At 40.8% G+C, this 22577-nt stretch overlaps 1 protein-coding gene across 1 annotated transcript in view; it reads left to right on the top strand.

The window, feature by feature from the left end:
* The first annotated feature begins 344 nt into the window (after positions 1-344).
* EXOC6 (exocyst complex component 6) overlaps positions 345-22577 on the top strand; it is a 344161-nt gene continuing 321928 nt past the window's right edge. Inside the window, exon 1 of the mRNA XM_048218941.2 lies at positions 345-425. The gene's annotated coding sequence lies outside the window, so the exon portion shown is untranslated. The remainder of the gene's footprint in view (positions 426-22577) is intronic.

Raw genomic sequence — 22577 nt, 5'->3', positions numbered from 1 at the left:
GGGACTTTCCCTCGAAGGGGGAGGGGAGCTGGGGCGGGGGAGGGGCTCGTCGTGTGTGCGTCGCGCTAGGAAGAGGCTACCGCCCGCGCACCCCGAGCGCCGCGGGTTTGGGACCCCGGCTCTCCAGGTGGCTGGAAGAGCCCGGGCCGAGGCCGGCTGCGCCGGGGAGCGCGGGGCCGCCGAACCCCATCGATTAGCCCCGGCTCCCAGGCTGGCCCGGGCCGCCGTCCTTGACCGGCGTGAGTCAACACTGCGTCATCCCTTGGCGGCCGAGCCCGGGTAGGGGGGTCCGCGGAGGGGGTGGGGGGAGCCTGCGAGGAGGTAGTTTGTGCCGAGACCGCGGGTCTCCAGCTTCAGCGAGCTTCAGAAGCACCCGCAGAGTTTCTTGAAACTCTTGACCAGCCGTGTCGCCGGAGTTTGATTTGGTAGGTCTGGGGGGGACTGAGAATTTGCACTTCCACACGTGCTCAGGTGATGACAACGCGGCTGGCAGGAGGACCGCGCTTTGAGAACCGCCAAGGTGCTCCTCGAGTAGGAGCAGGTGGGGCCCGCATACCCCCTCACTCCTCTCTCACCTGCTTCCCTTCGCCCAGTAACTCCTCCCAGCGCGGGAGCCGGAGGAATGAAAGGGAGAAGGAGGGAAGCGGGGCCCACCTAGGCCGGTGGGCGCCAGAGTCTGACGCTGTGGGACCCGGAAGGGCTGAGGAAGGGCTACTGAGGGGAGAATGGCAGTGCCAGGTAAGGCGGTTGTGGGGCTGAGAGGAAGGACAGCCTGAGGTTTCTGACTGGCCCAGGGACTGCCTCCGGCTGCTTGCCTAGTGGAGCCAGGGCCCTGTTGGGGAAGAGGTCCAGAAACCTCGTCCTCTAGCCTGGGCCTCCATGGAGGCCTCTAGTTGTTTGCGGAAGTGGGTGCCTCCTGCCTGAGGGCACCTGAAGGAATGACTCTGCCCCTCGAACGGCTGACCAGGGCTATTGACTCCCCAGACATGGGCACTCCAGTGAAGACAGTAAAACGGTTATTGCTTTTAGGGAGCTGTTAGAGCTTGCCTCCTTAGATTCCAAGAAAGCCTCTGGAATTGCCTGCAAATTTAAATTTCTGAGAAAATTAGCACCAGGTCCTTAAGCAGAAAGGTGTGAATAGGCCTGGCAGTTTAATAATTTGGGTTGGAGTTTTAGTTCTTGGCCCCCGTTCTTTCATCTGTGGAATGGAAATGGTCTAGTTGATCTATGTGATCCTTTCCAGTCCCCAAATTCCCAACTCAGTTCAAGCTCTTTATTTTTATGGTTCCCCCTATTCTGTGTCTTCTCAGTGTTGGAGCCCAAAATAGACCTCCAGTTGGAGGGTCTCCCTTCCCACCAGCTGCAGGCTCCAAACTCCCAGACCCTGCCTGACAGGTTACATCCAGGTGTCAAGGATCATAATCAGTCTCTTTTGAAAATGGGACTGTCTGTATCAGACTTTTGGAGAATGGGAGGCTTGTGGGCCTAATATTGAATTAAAGCAATTCTGAAATCAGTTCGTGTGTGTTTCGCTCCTGGAGATAACCTCTGGTTAATGTTTATTCTTGAGAATAACTGTATCGTGATGATCAGGCAGAGAAATAGAGGCTCATGTATTGATTGACACTAGAAAAGTTGAAGGGTGAAATCTTGTTTTAAAGTAGACAGTTTCTTGAATCCAGGGTGTTTTCTAGTTTAAAACTATTCCTGGGGCGCCTGGGTGGCACAGCGGTTAGCCGTCTACCTTCGGCTCAGGGCGTGATCCCGGCATTATGGGATCGAGCCCCACATCAGGCTCCTCTGCTATGAGCCTGTTTCTTCCTCTCCCACTCCCCCTGCTTGTGTCCCCTCTCTCGCTGGCTGTCTCTCTCTCTGTCAAATAAATAAATAAAATCTTTAAAAAAAAAATAAAACAAAACTATTCCTAACCCTCTTCAAGTTGCTCATATTCTGAATCTAAACATAGTCTTAAGAATCAAGAGCATGTTCACCCGAGAAGTACAGTATTCTCAGGGTACAGGTTGGCATTAACTGTTTTCAAAATGCCCCATTTCAGATTGCCAATGAATATTTACAAATTCTTCCTACAATCCAGGCATTTTTTCATTTGTTTGTCTTTTGGCTATTTCATGTTGAAGCAGCATGTATGACCTTTACAGCACAACTCCTGTCTTGTTTTTAACTCTTTTTATCAGGAGATTCAACTTGAAAACAGTTATCATTTAGCAGAAAGTCAAACAGAAAAGCACATTTTTGTAAGCAAAACGTTAATGATTGGAAGAATTGCCCTAATTTCACCATGACAGTGTGTGATTAATCCCCTAGGTCATGTACTTATACTTTAAGTTATTCAGTTCGTTGGTCTTTGATATTCAGAACCCTTTCTAACTTAATAGGATATTGATTTTGTTGGATGATGTACTTTGACTCTTTAAACAACATTACTTTTAGGGATGACTAGCATGCTGTGTAGTATTTTATTTAGAGAACTATTGCATAAGGTTTCTTTTTCTTACTTTTTATGGTTTTCTCAGGGTGAAAGCTGATAAAACATCTTGTGGGAAAAGAGGAAACCATCTCTGATAGTGAAAGTACCTATTCTTTTTCAACATTTCTGACAACTTTTTTTTTCTTTGGTGGTTTCATTGCTGTGAATATTCATTTTACTTAATGGAGGCAGGGCAGAGATTCAAGAAAATGTATTTGGACTTGGGGGAAGTGCACTTTGATGGGGACAGACTGCCCTTACCAAAATTCCCATTCCAGTTATACTGCCTTGTGGAACTCAAGCTTGAAAGCTCACCCTTTTGATTTTTCTTTAAAATCTAATAATCAATGATCCTTTAAATCTGTGAGTGGAGGTGAGACTTTTGTGACTCCTGACATGGGACAGAATTGTGGAGAACCAAAGAGTCACCCAGGATGCTTCTAAATGGTTAGGAGTTGGTATCTTGTGGTAAAAATAATCAGATGTTGTCTCAACATTTCCTTTCCTTCACTTTGGGTTTCATGACATTCCAGCTGGATTCTGTATTTGTCTAATCGAATTCTGTCCCTTGATACATTTTTTGGTATTGTTGTTAAATCCAAATGACAAGCACTTTGGAGATTCCTACCACCCACCAAATACCTGAGATCCAGGGTCTTCAGAACTGCAGCTACCTCTTCAGATCTGGCTGAGGGAACCCCAATGTCAGGAATTATACCATCGTGGGTAAGAGCAGGGCTGGAAGAATGGCTCTCTTGCTGGTTGGGGGCCTTGGGGAACGTGAATTCTCAGCCCAGGTCCGAGAGAGGTGGGCTGCTCACCTGACAGCAAGCATCATACCTGGGATACAGTGGGCACCAGATGTTAGCTAGAAAAACTAGAAAGCCCTCACGGACTCCCTTCTTTTAAGGTGGCTCTTTGATTCGCTGTAGCAGTCGGTAAACCTTCTCAGTCAGATGTACACAAATCTCTGCAGACAATGGAGAGGGCTGCGGGGAGGAGACCTTGGAGCTGGCAAAGGCATTTCCTGTCTGCGGAGGATCTTGACTTTGGAGCATCCGGCGGTTGCCGCGAGGTTTTCTAGGCGGGTGAACACTTTTTGGTGTAGCTACTTAAAAAAAAGAAAAGAAAAAGAAAAGGAGAGGGGAGTTCACTGCCAATTTCAAGCGATTTTCCAGATGAAAAGCAACGAGACAGCTTGTCATTAAAAAAATAATAATAATAAGCATATTTTCTAACCATTAGAATTTTTTCTAATTTGATAGGGAAGATTGGTATCATTCAAAATCTTATTCAAAAATCTTGTCACTCTCCAAAGACAACTGCAGGAAAAAGTTAACGGTACTCCCCCCTCCCCCATACTTGCAGGAAGAGAAATGCCTATTCAGTTTGTCTCCATGAAACTTGTTTATATTTTTCTTTTGTAGTTTTAATTCTGCCTTTCATCCTTCCTCACCTCTCTACTTCTTTTTAATCATTTCCTTTCTCCACTCCACCTACTTGCACCCCGCCCCCTTTCAGGATTTCTCTTCCTCATTCATTTTATTTCCCCATTAGGAATAAAAAATGACTAGTCTCTGTTCTTTAGATGTCACAATTAGGGCCAAGATTTTCTTCAAATATATAGAAATGTTCAGTTTTCAGGTGGAAATTCTAGGTTTGAGGAAGATGTTGCTGGAGTCCTAATACACTACCCTCATCCCTCCAAGGACAGTTCTTTAGTTTAGCTTTTTTTTTTTTTTTTTCCCTTTTTGGACCAGGATAAGCAATAATAGTGAAAGTAATAATATGTGTCCCTCTGGAACCCCTGGGTGGCTCAGTTGGTTAAGCGTCCCACTCTTGATCTCAGATCAGGTCTTGATCTCAGGGCCTTGAGTTCAAGACCCACCTGGAGCCTACTTAAAAAAAAAATTATCTATCTATCTATCTATCTATCTATCTATCTATCATCTATCTATCATCTATCTCCCTCTAGAAGTTAAGCCCTGAGTAGCACTGAGATGTGATGTGGGTGACCGGAGGAGACTGCTATAAGGTGCAGGCACAGGAAGTCATGGCAGAGCACTCCAGAGGCTCTTGGCACAGAAAAGGAGATGGGATGCTATCCCAGGGAGAGGGATGATTGTGTTCGAAGATCTGGAGATGAAAGAGGGCAGGGAGTAAGTATGACTAGAATCTTCAGAGGTTTTTGGCTCCAGAATTTTGAAGAAGCGATTATGGACCAGTCCTGTACCCCTCCAGTCACATAGCTCTCTTGGGTTTTTAGGTTTGCAGTTTCCTCCCTCTGGAATTCTCTTCCCCCAGACAGCCTTAGGGCTGGCTCTCTCATGTCCCCCAGGCTTGGACTGCCCTAGCCTCCCTAAAATCACAATCTAAAATAACAACCTCCTCTTCCCTATTCCCCTCCCGTGATTTGCTTTCCTCTATTTCACTTACTATGATTGTATATATTTTTTACTTATTTATTATTTATTTCTCCTCATTGAAATGTTAACACCATGAGGGATATTTGTGTTTTGTCTACTGCTGTATATCTCCAGCCTGACACATAATGGGTACTCCATAAGTGTGCATTAAATGAATGAATGTATATTTAGCATTTACTATGTATTAACATATTAACATTATGTAAGTCCTTCACATACTTTCTATCGTTTAATCCTCACAAAAACTCTATGTGGTTAATTCTGTTACTAGCCCATTTTCTAGATAAGGAAACTATCACCAAGAAGTTAAGCCCAAACCCTCAATTACTATTACCAATGTTGTAATGTGAACTTCCTTGTTTAATCTCTTGTGGCCTTGGGAATGTATCTAGCAGGGTATAATTCGAGCTATAAGAAGAGCGTTGGGGGTTTCTATTCATTTTATGCAGCCTCTTTGCCTTAATTCAAGTTTAGCATGAAATCTGGAAGGGGTTACAGTACAATATAGGAGATAACGCAGTTTCTGTCTGTGTAGCCCGTTATTCTATTACACCAGGAAACCAATAAACTGGAGCACTATTCCAGTCTTCTGAGGACACGAACATTACAAAATATGCTTCATACTTTTCAAAGTGTTAAAAGTCTGCCACTGGTCCATGTTGTTTGGTGTTCCTATTATATACACTGTTTAGTATCATTACATTTATTCTCCATCTGACTCCCTGAGGAATGTTCCAGAAGGGCCTCTGGACATAGATCAATGCAATGGCTTACTCTAGTGTCCATTGCATCTAGCACTGTGTTTGGTATTTGGTAAGATTTTAATAAATGTTGTACTACAGAATGAGAGTGAAAACCATTTGCCTTCCCCAGTGGAGAGGGGAGACATTTCTCCCCCTTTCCAAGCTGTGCACTCTTACTATGTTCCTGTTCATTGGCCATGGAAACATAGCTTTCCTGGATGGCTCCAGGAGCACAGCAAAAAGCAGGAGAGGGCCTGCAAGTGGAGGAGAGCCCGCTGGGCTGCAGCATGGGTGGGGTGGGGGTGGGGGACGTGATTAAGTCTATTTAAGCCTACAAGCACTAAAAGAAGATGTGCTTCCCCCTCTTTTTACCGACATGAATATGAAGAGGAAGTGCTTTTGTGGGTTTGTATTGGTTCTTTTTCCCTCCAGATTTGGCAATTTCATTCAATTTCACATGCACACTTCTCAATTTCAATCAAGAGGTTTATTTGAAAATCCCTATTTTACTGAAAAATGACACCATTTCTGGTTATTACTATTTTTATTGACATCATCCATTTAGCAGTTGGAAGTAGGAAAACCCAAATGTTTTTAATTTCTTTAAGTATTTCATGAATTTCAAAGAAACAATTGTAGAAGGGACATAAAATGTGTTTGCTTCACATGCTGGTTCAAAGTTTTAGCCTTCCTTAGCTGCTTATGGAATCTGCATTACTACAGACTTTCCATTAATTGTAAATTAGACCAGACTAATTCAATAAATGTTTAAAAAATGGCCCCTGAGTGCAGGCTCAGACGTCCAGAGGAAGTGGTTTCTTAGACACCTGCCTCCCGTATATTGACTCGATGGTATGTAGGTGGAAGGAGTGAGATAGTTATGATGATGTATGGAGCTGTTGATTAGTTAATTGAAGGTAAAATTTTTAGCTTCACCAAGCAATTACCTGACCTCATTAAGGTCTTTAAAATCACCCAAATGCCATTTTGCCTGAAGCAGCTGCCCCTTGTTTAGATGTTATTTCAGGCATTAAGAAAAGCACAGTGCTAGTGGTAACCAGGGAATATAAGCCTGCAATTTCTGGAATATATAGTTCTGAATCTTAGCCATTATTCAGTATTATCTGTCTTGTCTGAACATGAGACACTAAAATCTCTTTACATTTGTGTGGTTTTACTTTTCAGGAAGTGTTTTGAAGTATCATGTTTTTAAAATATGTGTTTTTAACAAATGAAATCATTTTTTAAAACGGTGTCAGTTTTATTTTAATTTTTAAGGAAACTTCTTGTTAAAGTATAACTTACATTCAAAAAAGTTCACAATCATGGTGTATGGTATCCACGAAATGGATACCCCATGTACCTGGGATCCATATGATGACACAGAACATGAAACTACCGGATCTCTAGAAGCCCACTTTTTGCCCCACTCTGGGTCACTATCCCCAAGGCCGTCCCAGGGAAACCACTATCCTGATCCTAAAACTTTTTTCAAGATCTTATTTTTTTAAGACCTTATTTTTTGAAGTAATCTCTACACCCAACATGGGGCTCAAACTCACAACCCAAGGTCAAGGGTCGCATGCTCCACTGACTGAACCAGCCAGGTGCCCTGTCACAATCCTGATTCTAGACAGCATAGATTCATTTGCTGATTTTGAACTTTATATAAATAGAATCATACAGTGTGTTCTCTTTCTCCTCTGGCTTCTATAGTTTACTTTCTTGTTGGTAAAATTCATCCATGTTATTGTGTGATGCTATTTGTTCATTCCAACTGCTGTGTAGTAGTTGATTGTATGGATTTTCATGCTACTTTAAATAATCCATCTGGACATAAAAAACTGTACTGCACAATTTATGAACATTTAAAAACAGTATCACTGTTCATGTGTTATAACCAGGCACTTCCTTTTCTTTTCTTTTTTTTTTTTTTTTAAAGATTTTTTATTTATTTATGTGACAGAGAGACAGCCAGCGAGAGAGGGAACACAGCAGGGGAGTGAGAGAGGAAGAAGCAGGCTCCCAGCGGAGGAGCCTGATGTGGGACTTGATCACGGAACACCGGGATCACGCCCTGAGCCAAAGGGCGCTTATGACTGCGCTACCCAGGCGCCCAGGCACTTATTTTTCAAAAGGCATAATCCATATGTAATTCTAAGATTCCGGTACACTGGGGACTCCTGGGTGGCTCAGTCGCTTAAGCATCTGCCTTTGGCTCAGGTCATGTTCCTGGGGTCCTGGGATTGATTCCTGCATCGGAATCTCTGCTCAATGAGGAGCCTGCTTCTCCCTCTCCCTCTGCTGCTCCCTGCTGCTTGTGCTCTTTCACTCTCGTGCTCTCTCAAATAAATAAATAAATAAATAAAATCTTAAAAAAAAAAAATAAAAAGACTACTAGGTGCACAGAAGGAAAGATGGCAGAAAGACCAGGGTGTTTTGTTAGGAAAGAAATGACTGCAACCTGTCACATATCAGAACTGGGAATATCAGCTTAGCTACTTCCTACCTTTTCCACTCAGGAAGATTAAATTTAACTATTTTTTTAAAAGAATTTTTTGGGGGGAGGGGCAGAGGGAAAGGGAGAGAGAGTCTTTTTTTTTTAATTAACATATAATGTATTATTTGTTTCAGGGGTACAATTCTGTGATTCATCAGTCTTACACAACACACAGCGTTCACCACAACACATATCCTCCCCAGTGTCCATCACCCGGCACTCCATCCCTCCCACCCCCCTCCACTCCAGCAACCCTTAGTTTCCTGAGATTAAGAGTCTCTTATGGTTTGTCTCTCTCTCTGGTTTCATCTTGTTTCATTTTTTCCTCTCTTCCCCTATGATCCTGGGAGAGAGAGTCTTAAGCCGACTCTGCACTGAGCATGGAGCCCCACACCTTCCTCTATTTCATGACCCTGAGATATGACCTGAGCTGAAACCAGGAGTCAGCCACTTAACACACTGCGCCTCCCAGGTGCCCCTTAGGAAGATTACATTTTAAAAATTCTTCTAAAATGTGCCTGTTGCTTTAACTTTTGATGAATAAAAAACCTGTCTCGTCACATAAAAAAAATTTCTTCTAAAGACAGGTTTCCAAGATTAATTTGTTTATGTTGTTACACATAGTCGTTTAAGATAAGAAAGCTAAGTGAGGAGTCAAGTGAGTGAAACAGAACCTCAAATTTATTTTAATTCTGGACATAAAGTCTCTCTGTACTTAGAGTATTTTTATGCAAAAATTTTAGGAAATTAGTTTGCATCCTACTCCACTTTTATGTTCCTGTTACTTTGCAGTTTATGATTACGAAGGTACTATGAAAGATGTCCTGGGTTTGCTTTGGAAGTTTTGTGACTTTGGACATGTCACTTATCCTCTCTGAGTCTGTTTCTTCATCATAAAATGAGGGGCTTGGACTGCGTCATCTTTAATGTTTCACCTAACACTAAGATGCTGCATTTTTCTGTTCTATATCTTCTTACAGAACACATTAATCTCTTACATTTCAGTGGTTATGCATTTGAGGTGTTGAAGGGTGCAAGCAATCTCTCATTTCACGGGCCATCTGGTAAATTCCTGAGCTGGCTGCCTCTTCTACCTGCTCTCAGTTCTAGGGCTGAATCAAGGCTCAGTCTCTAGAAAAGCCTATCACAGCTTACCCTAGGGAAGAGTTCTTGGGAAAGCATTTCCAGTTGGTTACAATTCTTCTATCAAATTATTAAATTAATTCAACCATTCATTCTACAAACATTTACTAAGTACCTGCTATGTGCCAGCGGACTTTGAGAAGCACTGGGTATGTAAATTTGAGTAAGACACAGTAGTGTGACTTTGAAAACCAGAGGGAAAAAACACCCTTTGGATTTCCAATATTTAAAGACAAACCTGTTTCTATTCCAAGTATAATTATGATTTTCTTGCTGTATAATGGTTCCATACCATTTCAGTTCCTGAGTTTGGCTTTACAAAAGCTCTTAATCAAACAGTCCACAGCAAAATGTTTAATGACACATAGGCATTCCAAAGTTATAAATAACCACCTAAGGCAACCCTGTTTATAGAATTGCCTCCCCATGGTCTCTTCTTTCCTCATTGTCATCCTTGGCCCATGTGCCTGCTTCACCCTCAACGTGGTGAAGTGTCCTGAGCAAATGACATTATCTAACATCCCATCCGCGGAGCTGTCATCTCTTCCTCACCATGTCCTTCCTTTCCCATTGAGGCCATGCCTCTGCCCATCTCATCTGGTTTCATTCAGGTGACTCTGTCCACCTCAGGCAGGTCTGTGGTTGGCCAGCTCTCTTCCTTCCTCTTCCTGCTCCGTCAACCCTGCTCTTCCTTCCTCTTCTCCTTTTTCTCTTTCTTTTATTTGGAGCCAAAAAAAAAAAAAGAACAAAAAAAACACAACAAAAAAACCTTCAAGTAAAGTTGAGGAGTGTCTGATTAGATCAATGAAATGCCTCTTCAAGGAAAAGAAAGATGATAATTCTTGAAATGAAAATTAGGGAAAGTGCCCAGAAATGCCTTGGAATCTTCACAGACCTCTTCTACTGACATCTAAGAGGAATAGTTATTCAACTTTGTTTTTTCTGTTTTCATTACTACAATTGTAACTGCTTTCTACTATCTGCCTTGTAGAGAAGGGCTATTCCAGTTACTTAAGGATTAAATAGGCTTCCGGGGACTGCACAAGGACCCAATCTTTTTATGTCTGTCTGTCTGTCTATCTATCTTGGTTATAAAAGCCCTACATTCACAATGTGCAATATTTGAAAAATAAAGTGTATAGGAGAAAATAATAATCACCTATAATCCAACCAATTTAGGAATTAAACTCCATAGAAAGTTTAGGATATTTTCTTTAGTTGTTTTCCCCACATGTTTATATGTATAATAATTTTAAATTATGACTTTTTAAAAAATCTTAAAATTATTTTTGAATAGTTAAAAAATAGTTAAAAGTGTAAATAGTACAGAGGGTAATGTAGTAAAAAGTAAGTGTCCCTCCCTACCCCAGCCATCTGGTTCACCCATCAGAGGCAGTCTCATAGTGATTTCCTTGGTGGTCTTCCAGTGATGATCTCTACGTAGCACATTTGTAAATATCTCCTTCTCCTTTGCCTGAGTACAAATCATAATGTACTTTATATTCTTTTCTCTATCTTAGTTTTTTTTTTTTTTTTTTTACTTAGCAATGGATCTTGAGGATTGTCCCATATCAGTATAGACAGAGCCTGCCTGCCTGCCTGCCTTCCCTCCCTACCTCCCTGCTTGCTTGCTTCCTTCTTTCCTTCCTCCTTCTGATCCTCCTCCTCCTTCTTCATCTTTTGCATCTTCTTCTCTTTCTCTCTTTTCTCTCTTTGGTGCTGTCTGGATTGTATTCCTTTTTATGTCTGAATCCTAACTGATTTGATGTACATTTAGGTTGTTTGCACCCTTTTGCTATTACAAACAATGCTTCAATAAATGTCTCGTATACATAATAATAGAGTATTTAAATGAACTCAAACATTGATTACGATTCTTCCATCAAATTATTAAATTAATTCACCCATTCACTTAACAAACATTTCTGTCTTTCTGCTTTAGCATATCTAGGACAAATTCCTTGAATTGGAATTGCTGAATCAAGTGGTATGTGCATTTTTTATCTAAATAGATATGGCCAATTCACTATGTTTTATCATAATTAAGATTATACTGAACATACAATTTGTTTAAATTGTTTAAAATATTTTATTTTATTTTATTTTTTAATGTGCTCTATGCCTAATGTGGGACTTGGACTCATGACCACAAGATCAAGATGCATGCTCTACCGAGTGAGCCACCTAGGCATCCCTTAAAATATTTTATATAAATAAATATTTTCTTTTATAAATATCATGTTAATGATTGCATAATATATTCTTATGTAATGATGCCCTAATTTCTTAATTCTTTTATTATTGGGTTGTATTACATTGTTTTGTTGTTATAAACTTTTCTAAAATGAGCACAATTTACCTCCATTTCAGTTTTATTCCTTCTAGAGTACATTCATAGAAAATCATTCATTGAGTCAAAAGGATGGATATTTGATAAATATTGTGAAATTATTTCCTGGGAAAGCTCTATTAGTTTACATCAGTAGACAACAAGGCTCTTTTCACCATACCTTTACCAATGGGGAACTTTGTTTATCCATCTAATCTTTCTTAATTATATAGGAGGAGAATGATATATTATAATTTTATGTTTAGGTTTTTTTTTTTTTAAAGATTTTATTTATTTATTTGACAGAGATAGAGACAGCCAGCGAGAGAGGGAACACAAACAGGGGGAGTGGGAGAGGAAGAAGCAGGCTCATAGCGGAGGAGCCTGATGTGGGGCTCGATCCCATAACGCCAGGATCACGCCCTGAGCCGAAGGCAGACGCTTAACCGCTGTGCCACCCAGGCGCCCCTATGTTTAGTTTTTTTAATCAAAAATTGAATTATTTTATATGCTATTTCTTTTTCTTCTTTAGCATATTGTGTTTCATGTCTCAGTCTTTTTCATAAGAATTTATTTGAATTTTTTATATTGGAAGATATGACTTTTGTCTTATTATTACAGAAATGTTTCTCAGTTTCTAAAAAAGATGCTTAAAGTTTTTTTTTTAAAGATTTTATTTATTTATTTGACAGAGATAGCGAGAGAGCACAAGCAGGGGGAGTGGCAGAGGGAGGGGGAGAAGAGGAAGCCCGACGTGGGGCTCCATCTCAGGACCCCAGGAACATGACCCAAGCTGAAGGCAGATGCTTAACTGACTGAGCCACCCAGGTGCCCCAAGATGTTTATAATTTTTATGTGAGAAATTTTATGTAGTCAAACGTAGCAATATCTTCTTTGTGATTTCCTTTATTTCTCTTAAGCTTAGAAAGTCTTTCCTCATTCAGAGAACAAATGAGCATCTACCTGCCTTAGAAAAACTCTTCCTAAGACTCTTCCTTCCCCTCTATCTCCCTTCTCTCTACCTTTTTTTTTAAAGATTTTATTTATTTATTCGACAGAGATAGAGACAGCCAGCGAGAGAGGGAACACAAGCAGGGGGAGTGGGAGAGGAAGAAGCAGGCTCATAGCGGAGGAGCCTGATGTGGGGCTCGATCCCATAACGCTGGGATCATGCCCTGAGCCGAAGGCAGACGCTTAACCGCTGTGCCACCCAGGCGCCCCCCCTTCTCTCTACATTTAACTCTTAATCTACCTGGAATTTATTTATTTATTTATTTATTTATTTATTTATTTATTTATTTTTATAATGATTTTTTATTATATTATGTTAGTCACCATACAGTACTTCCCCGGTTTCCGATGTAAGGCTCGATGATTCATTAGTTGTGTATAACACCCAGTGCACCATGCAATACGTGCCCTCCTTACTACCCATCACCGGCCTATCCCATTCCCCCCCCCCCCCGAGGCCCTCAGTTTGTTTCTCATAGTCCATAGTCTCTCATGTTTCATTCCCCCTTCTGATTACCCCTACCTGGAATTTATTTTGACCCACAGTATGCAGTGAAGAACCAAATAAAAATTTTCCTTAAAATATCTCACCAAGTATCCCATTTATTCAGTAATCCTTACTTTATAGCCCTTTTAATATGTTAAATATCTAAAAATATGTTGGCTTTTGGATTGATGATCATGCCCTCACAATTTGTTTTCTGTATTTCATACATCCATAGCGGAGTTTAAGGACTAGAATTTGCTTTCTGTAGCCCAAGGGTGAGAGCTCCTGTTCATCCTTCCATATAATCAACTTTCTCCTTCTCCCAAGGTGTGGGCTAGCCCTTTGAATAAAGAGCTAGCCTTCACAGCAGATTCTTCCCGTTCATAACTTTTGTACCACGGATGAAAGGGCTAGCAGAATGTATAAAGCACTGAATTTTTAGAAGCAAAGAATTTAGGAAACTTTATGTGCTTCACCATCTGAATCATCTGACATGCAAGAGCACATGCTCTGACCTCCAGTCCATCCATATTTTGAATTATACTACTTCAGTGTATGTATTAAGCAAAGCTTAGATGAAAAGAATAGCAAATTTACTGGAGGCTTGTATTTTTTCTATTTTTTTTAAATCTCTATTTAAATATTTATAGTAAAGGTAAATATTTCCTAGATATAATTCATACTTATTAGCAAAACTTATTTATTTAGGTGAAATTCATATAATATATAAAGTTAACCATTTAAAAGTAAACAATTCAATGGCATTTAATGCGATCACAGTGTTGTGCAACCACCATTTTTATTCTGTTCCAAAACATTTCCATTATTCCAAAATAAAGCCCTGTACCCATTAAGCGGGCACTTCCCCATTCCCTCTTTTGCCCAGATCCTGGAAGCCACCAATCTGCTTTCTGTCTCTATGGGATTACCTATTCTGGTTATTTCATATACATGGAATAATACAAGGTGTGGTCTTTTTGGTCTAGCTTCTAAAACATTAGCATAATGTTCTTGAGGTTCATTGCATTGTAGCATGTATCAATACATCATTTCTTTTTGTGGCTGAATAATGTTCCATTGTATATACAATCTGCTTATTCATTTATTGGTTGATAGATATTTGGATGGGTTCCACCTTTTGGCTATTGTGAATAGCGCTACTATGAATATGTGTGTGCCAGTATTTGAGTACCTGTTTTCAATTATTTTTGGTGTGTCCCTAGGAGTGGAATTGCTGGGTCATCTGGTAATTCTGTGTTTAACAATTTGAGGAACTGTCAAACTGTTTTCCATAGTAGCTGTACCATTTTACATTCCCACCAGCAAAGTACAAGGATTCCAATTTCTCCATCTCCATCCTCGCCAACACTTGTCATTTTCCTTTTTTTTGGGGGGGGGTTGTAGTCATCTTTGTCGATGTGAGTGCTATTTCTTTGTGGTTTTGATTTGCATTTCTCTAGTGGCTAATGATGTTGAACACGTTTTCCATGTGCTTATTTGCAATTTGTATATCTTTGGAGAAATGTGTTTCAAGTGTTTCGTCCATTCTTAAATTGGGTTGTTTGCCTTTTTGTTGTTGAGTTGTAAGAGTTCTTTACATTTTCTGGATAAGCTAATTATATTACTGACCCTTATCATGTATATGATTTGCGGTTATTTTTTTCTATAACGTAGGTTGTCTTTTCACTTTCTCGAGAGCTTGTTTGGAGTTTCTAGCAGGGGAGGGCAGCTACTTGTATACCCTTGACCGAAGAACAGTCCTCCTCTATCCAGGAAGGTTGTTCTCTTCAACGGAGTACATAGCTTTGGGAGGGATACACATGGAATGGTGAGGGAGGAAGGGGAGACGGGCCTAGCCAGCCAGATCAGCTGAATCAACCCTGGTGATCAATGGGGTGACAGTTGTCACAGCCAGATTGCCCTCACATCTGTCTTTTCACTTTCTTGATAATGTCCTTAAACATACAAAAATTTTAAATTTTGATGAAGCCCAACCTGCTTTTTTTTTTTTTTTTTAAGATTTTATTTATTTGACACAGAGAAAGACAGCCAGTGAGAGAGGGAACACAAGCAGGGGGAGTGGGAGAGGAAGAAGCAGGCTTCCAGCAGAGCAAGGAGCCCAAAGCGGGTTTGATCCCAGGACCCTGGGATCACGCCCTGAGCCGAAGGCAGATGCTTAATGACTGAACCACCCAGGCGCCCCCCAACCTATTTTTTCTTTTGTTGCTCACTTTTTTGGTGTCATAGCTAAGAATGTACTATCAAATCCATGGTCATAAAGATTTATGACCTATGTTTTATGATTTTAGCTCTTATATCTGGGTCATTGATACATTTTGAGTTAATTTTTATATATGGTATGAGGTAGGGGTCCCACTTCATTCTTTTGCAAGCAGATATCCCATTGTCTCAGCACCCGTTGTTGAAGAGATTATTCATTCCCCATCTAATAGTCTTGGCACCCCTATCGAAGAACACTGGCCATAGATGTATGGGTTTGTTTCTGGACTCTCAGTTCTATTCCATTGGTCTAGATTCTATCCTTATGCTAATACTGCACTATTTTGGTTACTGTAGCTTTTTGGTAAGTTTTGAAATTACAACATGTGAGTCTTCCAGCTTTGTTCTTTTTTTTTTTTTTTTTTTAAGATTTTTTATTTATTTATTCAACAGAGATAGAGACAGCCAGCGAGAGAGGGAAAACAAGCAGGGGGAGTGGGAGAGGAAGAAGCAGGCTCATAGCGGAGGAGCCTGATGTGGGGCTCGATCCCACAACACCGGGGTCACGCCCTGAGCCAAAGGCAGACGCTTAACCGCTGTGCCACCCAGGCGCCCCCCAGCTTTGTTCTTTTTCAAGATTGTTTTGGCTGAGGTTTTATTATCTTGAAGATACTACTACTGTCTTCCAGATACTACTACACGTTATGTTATATGATTCATTTGACAACTCTGTAATATAGATATTAATATCTACATTTTACAGGTTAAGTGATATGGCCAAGGTTACAAATCTGGTAGTATATCTAAGATTAAAACTAAGATTATCTAACCCCAGAACCTACTTTCTTAAGAATTATATACCTGTCTCTGTCAAAGAGGAGGGGCCACTGGAGCTTAATAACACTGTTTTCTTTTAGGTAAAAGGTTAGAAATCTGTACTAGTAAACATTTCTCAATTGGGAACCCACAGTCAAACTGATCTGGTAATAGATATACTGAAACCCATTTTTTCCTTTCACATTTAGTACTTAATTTTTCTAAGGTTTGTTACTATTCAGACAGTTTTGCATCCTCCTCTACCTTCCTCTTTTTGTGATCTTATTTTTTCAGATGGATGTTTTGAGGTTATTTTCTATTTTGAGAAAATTACACAAATCTGATTTATTATCACAACAACTCAAAAGTGGTTCCTGTTGAAGCCCTCCACATTGTCAATACTGTGAGCTCCTGCTAGTCTCCTTCACTGGACAGGAAACCATTGAGTATGGGTTATGCTTGATGTTTTCAACTAAACTGTTGTTGAAAGAAATTTCGGTGACCTTAGGTGTATCAAACAAATATGCAAATGAATATTTTGCCATCATAACTGTGCATGACTTTGAAAGCAAATACACAAACATATTATATTGGCAAGATGCTTCTACATCTTTGATGTAGATTGATTGATTGATTTTACATTCAGTAAAATTCACTCTTTGCTGTATAAACATCTATGGGTTTGACAAATGTGTAGAGTTGTATAACCACTACTACCCTTGGGATAAAGAACAGTTCTGCCCCTCAAGAAATTCCCTCCCTCACACTGCCCCCTGTAGTCGGCCCCTCTTTTGACCCCCAGTCCCTGATAACTAATCTGCTCTCTGTCCCTACAGTTTTGCATTTTCTAGAATGTCATATAAATAGAAACATATAGTGTATCGCCCTTTGAGTGTGGCTTTTTTCACTTAGCATAATACATTTGATATTTATCCATGTTCTTATGTTTAGCAATAGTTAGTTCCTTTCATTGCTGAGTACTATTCCATAGTATGCATGTGCCATACTTTGTTTACCCATTCACCATTCGAAGGACATTTGGGTTGTTTCCAGTTTTGGGTGATTACAAATAAAGCTGCTATAAACAGTTCATGTAAAAGTTTTTGTGTGAATGTAAGGTTTAACTTGGGTAGATATCCAGGAGTGGGATTTCTGAGTTACAGAATAAATGCAGGTTTAATTTAATGAGAAACTGCCAAACTGGTTTGTTTGTTTGTTTTCCAGTTTCTTAAAGCTACAGTAACGAATACAAACTTGATGGCTTAGAACAGCAGCACTCTTGGAACTAGTGGGTATTATGCTAAGTGAAATAGTCAGAGAAAGACAAATACCATATGATTTCACTCATATGTGGAATTTAAGAAACAAAACAGATGAACATAGAGGAATGGAAGGAAAAATAAAATAAGATGAAAACAGGGAAACAAACCATAAGAGACTCTTAACTGTAGGGAACAAACAGGGTTGCTGGAGGGGGAATTGGTGGGGGGATTAGGTAACTGAATGATGGGCATTAAGGAAGGCACTTGATGAAATGAGCACTGGGTATTCTATGCAACTGACGAATCACTAAATTCTACCTTTGAAACTCATAATATATGCTAATTAAATTGAATTTAAATAAAAAAAACCCCAAAATCCCAGCACTCTATTCTCTCACAATTGTGGAGGCTAGAAGTCTGGAGTCGAGGTGTGGGCAGGGCTATACTCCCTTCGAAGGCCCTAGGGGAGAATCTCTCTTTGCTTCTTCCTACCTCTGGTGGCTCCTGGCAGTCCGTGGCATTCCTTGGCTAGCAGCTGCGTTACTCTGATCTGTGTCTCAGTCTTCACAGGGTCTTCTCTCATGCGTCTTTTTTGTGTCCTTTCCTCTTCTTTTGTGGACACCAGTTGTTGGATTTAGAGCCCACCCTAATGAATGATGACCTTATCTTAACTAATTATATCTGCAAAGACTCTAGTTTCAAATAAGGTCACATTCTGATGTTCAGAGTGGACCTGAATGTTGAGGAGGACGTTTATTCAGTCCGCTGCAGTGGTCGTGCCATATCGCATTCCCACCTGCCCTGTGTGAGAGTTCCAGTTGCTCCCAATTCTCACCAGCACTTCTTCTTGTCAGGTTTTGGTGGGTTTTTTTTTTCAGCCATTCTAAAAGATGTGTGGTGGTGTTTGATTGTGGTTTGAATATGCATTTCTATAATGACTAATGGTGTTGCACATCTTGTCATGTACTTATTTGCCATCTGTCTGTCTTCTTTGGTAAAGTGTTCACATCTTTCCCCCATTTTTTTTTTTTTTGGTTTATTTTCTTTTTATTAAATTTTGAAAGTTCTTTCTATATTCTAGATATAAATCCTGTGTCAGATATGTGATTGGCAAATATTTTCTCCCAGTCTGTGGCTTGTCTTTTCATTCTCTTAACCATGTTTTTCAGAGAACAGAATTTAAAATTTTTGATGAAGTCCAACTTATCAATTTTTTCTTTAATGGCTAGTGCTTTAGATGTTGTATCTAAGAACTCTGCCTAATCCAAGGTCACAAAGATTTTCTCCTGATGTAGTGTTGAAACAATAAAGGTTGAACTGGGTCAAATAGCAAACTGGTTTGAGAGATGATGCTTAGGTTCATTTCATGTTATAAAGATATTAATTCGGTAAATTATTCGATGGTCCAGCTTTCAAACAATGTCTTTAGGACCCCATCGTCACCTCTCAGCTCTTCTTTCCTCAGAACACAGAGGCTTCCATCTCAGGCAGGGTCTGTCTTCACAGTTAGAAACTCCAGCCTTAGCAGCTTCAGGAGTTAGAAGAGTTTCTCTTCCCCAGTAGTCACATCAAAATCTCCAGAACTTTCTCTCATTGAATTGCCTTGCTGAACATGCATTTATCTCTGAACTGATCACTTTAGCCTGGAGATGGAATATGATTGTTGGCCATGCCTGGGTCATGTCCCCACCCTTTAAGGTGGGCATGGGAGGCGTCAGCCCCACCTGAAACACGTGAACTGAGAGTGTGTAAGTGGATTCCTAGAGGAAAAATAGGCAGATGTTAACAGAAAAAAGGGGAACCAAAAACCGTCAGGTAGAAACAACTGATTTGTACTGCAATTGGGAAGGTGCTCTTTGTAACTTGCTATTGGACTGAATTGCGTCCCCTCCCCAAATTTGTATTTTGAAGCCCTAACCCCTAATGGTATTTTGAGCTGGGCCTTTGGGAGATAATTAGGTTTAGATGAGATCATGAGAGCGGGGCCCTCATGATGGGATGACTGACCCTGTAAGGAGAGACATCAAAGATCTAACTCTCTCTGTCTCTCTGCCCTCTGGGCCATGTGAGGACATGGTGAGAAGGTGGCCATCTGCAAATCAGGATCACATTTCTCACCAGAACCCAGCCATGCTGCCACCTTCAGCTCAGACTTTTGGCCTCCAGAATTGTGAGAAAATACATTTTTGTTGTGTAGGCCACCCCGGCTACAGTATTTTGTTATGACAACCCTAGGCAACTAATTCTCAACTGCTCTTTATCAGTTTGCAACAACTGCTGTAATCAAAGCAAAAACTGCCCTTTCTTGATCGCTTCCCGTATCCTAGGGGCTGTGCTGTGTTTTGCAGGACTCCAGTTTTCCTAGCAGTTCTCTGTGGCAGATCTATTACTATCATGCTTATTTTACATAAGAAAGTGAAGGCTCGGTTACTTTGATGATGTGCTTAAGCTCACATAGCTATTAGGTGGTGGATCCTGGATCCCAAGCCAGGTCCGGCTGACTTCAGGGTCTGCCCTAGTAACCACTGTGATATCCCTTATCTCTCCCCAGCTAAACCAGACTCTGCTTTGAATTGGTGGGGGCTCTTGGACCCAACGGAATTTGCCGTCCCTCACCCAGTGGCAGCAGACCTCTGTTTTGTGTCAGAGCTGAGTCCTGGGCACAGGTGTGTCTTTTGCCTCTGCATGGGGGGCAGACAATACCACCTTGTCCTCACACAGGGCTCAGAGTGTCAACGGGCTTCACTAGGTACTCCTACTCCACCCTCAAACCTTGGCAGTGGCTGCGGGACTGAACCACCAAGAGAAAGGATCTCTTAGGTCTACTGCCTGCATATGCTCTTTCTTCTGGATACCAAGTGGAGGCCGACGGAAATGAGATGGTGAGCAGCTAGGGATTTCTTTTATGTCTGGAGTGCTTAGGGATTTTCAGTTGTCATGCTACCTTACACTCAGGCTTTAAGAAATTTTCTTCTTACCCAGTTCTGTGGCAATTACCTATTCTTCCCATTCTTTGCCACAAGAGAAATAGTTGGTGTGTCTTGTCTCTCTCCTCAGAAGGGCTGATCATCTTTTAGAATTGAGTTCCCTGGTTGCTTTGCAGCTCAGTTCTCTGATGGGCTCAACAAAGTGAGGGTTTTCTAGATTATCCATATTTTCTCTTGTTGCTGGTGTGGGAGCAGCATTCCCTTGAGGCTTTTTACATCCTACGTGGAAGTAGAATTTCCCAGTTCCAAGCTTAGACAAATAGTTTCCAAAGTAATTGTTAGAAAAATACCAGCTCCACAGAGTGTGAGATATGGCAAAGAAAAGACGCTGGGGTCATATAAGCTCGGGAAATTTGGCATATCTTATTTTCTTTTGGATATTTACATGAAACGTTAACATCTTAAAGGCTCTGAGAAGTCTTGCAGAATAGAAAAATTAATTTAGCTTTAACAATGTATCTTTAAAATTTGTTTAGGGGCTCCTGGATGATTCATTCGGTGGAGCATCCAACACTTGATCTCGAGGTGGTGAGTTCCAGCCCCACGTTGAGTGTAGAGATTACTTAAAAAATTTTGTTTGGTCATGGAACCCCTCTAGTGTAGAACCCATTATTTCCCTTAGAATTGCTATTCTGTGAATTCTGTTGGAAAATAGAGGCCTAGATATTGATGCTTTATTCTCTGGGGAACATGGAAACCAAACTGAGAGCAGAGATCCCTCAGGAAAGTATCAGAATCCTTGTGGGTATTCCAAGAAGCAAACCATCCTGCAGATTGGTTAGGGGTGCTGGGTGGTGCTGAGGCACTTGGCAATGGCCCAAGTCAGTAGTTAGTATCTAATCTTGTATGCTATGACTTCAGAGAGAACACCTAAATGAATGAGACACAGGGTCAAAATAAAGTGTCTGGAAGACTGTAGATCATTCCACTGGGTCTCAGCTCTGACCCACCCCACCTCTTTCTCTGAAACCAATCATAAATCTCTTCCTGGATACTAAGTTTGTATGACTTGCTTTGATGGCCAGTGGTCACTATCCCTGAGGTGTTTGGGGCCCACCTCAAATATGGAGCTGCTGTTGTATAGTAAGGCTGGATGTAGAGTAAGGCTGGATGTGAACCTGAAGTGAATCTTCAGCCTCAACCTTAAATTATTAAGCTTCTGGGCCCTGGTCTGTCCTGTGGATTTGAGAGTGGCCTTTGGTTCCTGCCCTCCACCCCTCAGCTACAAGTAGCCTGGACATATCTTGTTTCCATCTCCTTGTATCCCTTTCATTTCTCATCTTGGGACACCACCTCCCTCCCTTTGAAGAACTAACCCTCCACCAATCCATATTCATGTGGGTCTGCCAACTGGTAATTGCTGGCAAGGGCCAGATCGGGATTTGAACCCAAGGAGTCTGACTCCAAAACCTACTTCCATAAAATTACACTAGCCTGCTTCCCAGTTCTAAATTATATCACTTTTCATTTATATAACATTTACTCTTTATTACTCTATGTAGTGAAATATCTTCTATTACAGGGTTTCTCCCCAGCCATTTAGATAACCACATATAAAACATAACTGAATCAAGACTTAATATTATTTAAAAAAAAAAGTTCTCATCTCATAATGGGGGAAATTTTCATCTTATTGTCTTGGTGGTGGCATAAATTAGGTTCTATTTGAAAAATAATTATTTTTAGTCTAAGGTCCATAGTCCTTTTTATTCCTTAGTTACTTCAGCTAAACTGTGGCCATGAATGATGATTAAGGAAGCTAACAGCTTTTTTCAGAAGGATACTACCCTCATTGCCCTGGAAATACCAACTATAAATCAAGAAGGATATCATGACTTAATTGTTCATTACACAAAAATTATATGATCCCTATTTCTTCCATGTCCTCTCTCTTTCTCAGTCTAAAAAGGTATTTAACTAAGTAATCAGGGATATTAACTATTCACAGCCTCGGCAAGTGTGGGGCAAATAAGCCCCGCAATAACGTGTTGGCAGCCTCAGAGGTGGCTGGCTGTGAATAAGCACACAGCACTTAGTCTGACCCTTCTTATGTGTTTGCTGATACATTTGCAATTTCATGCACAGTTTTAAATGTTAGGCATTAATCTGAGATGGGCACTGAAGCATCAATAAAGCCTACATTTTGCCCCTTTTAATGAAAATGC

The sequence above is a fragment of the Ursus arctos genome, unplaced genomic scaffold (assembly GCF_023065955.2).
Source record: "Ursus arctos isolate Adak ecotype North America unplaced genomic scaffold, UrsArc2.0 scaffold_7, whole genome shotgun sequence".
Lineage (NCBI taxonomy): Eukaryota > Metazoa > Chordata > Mammalia > Carnivora > Ursidae > Ursus > Ursus arctos.
This window is presented reverse-complemented; position numbering and strand designations above follow the sequence as displayed.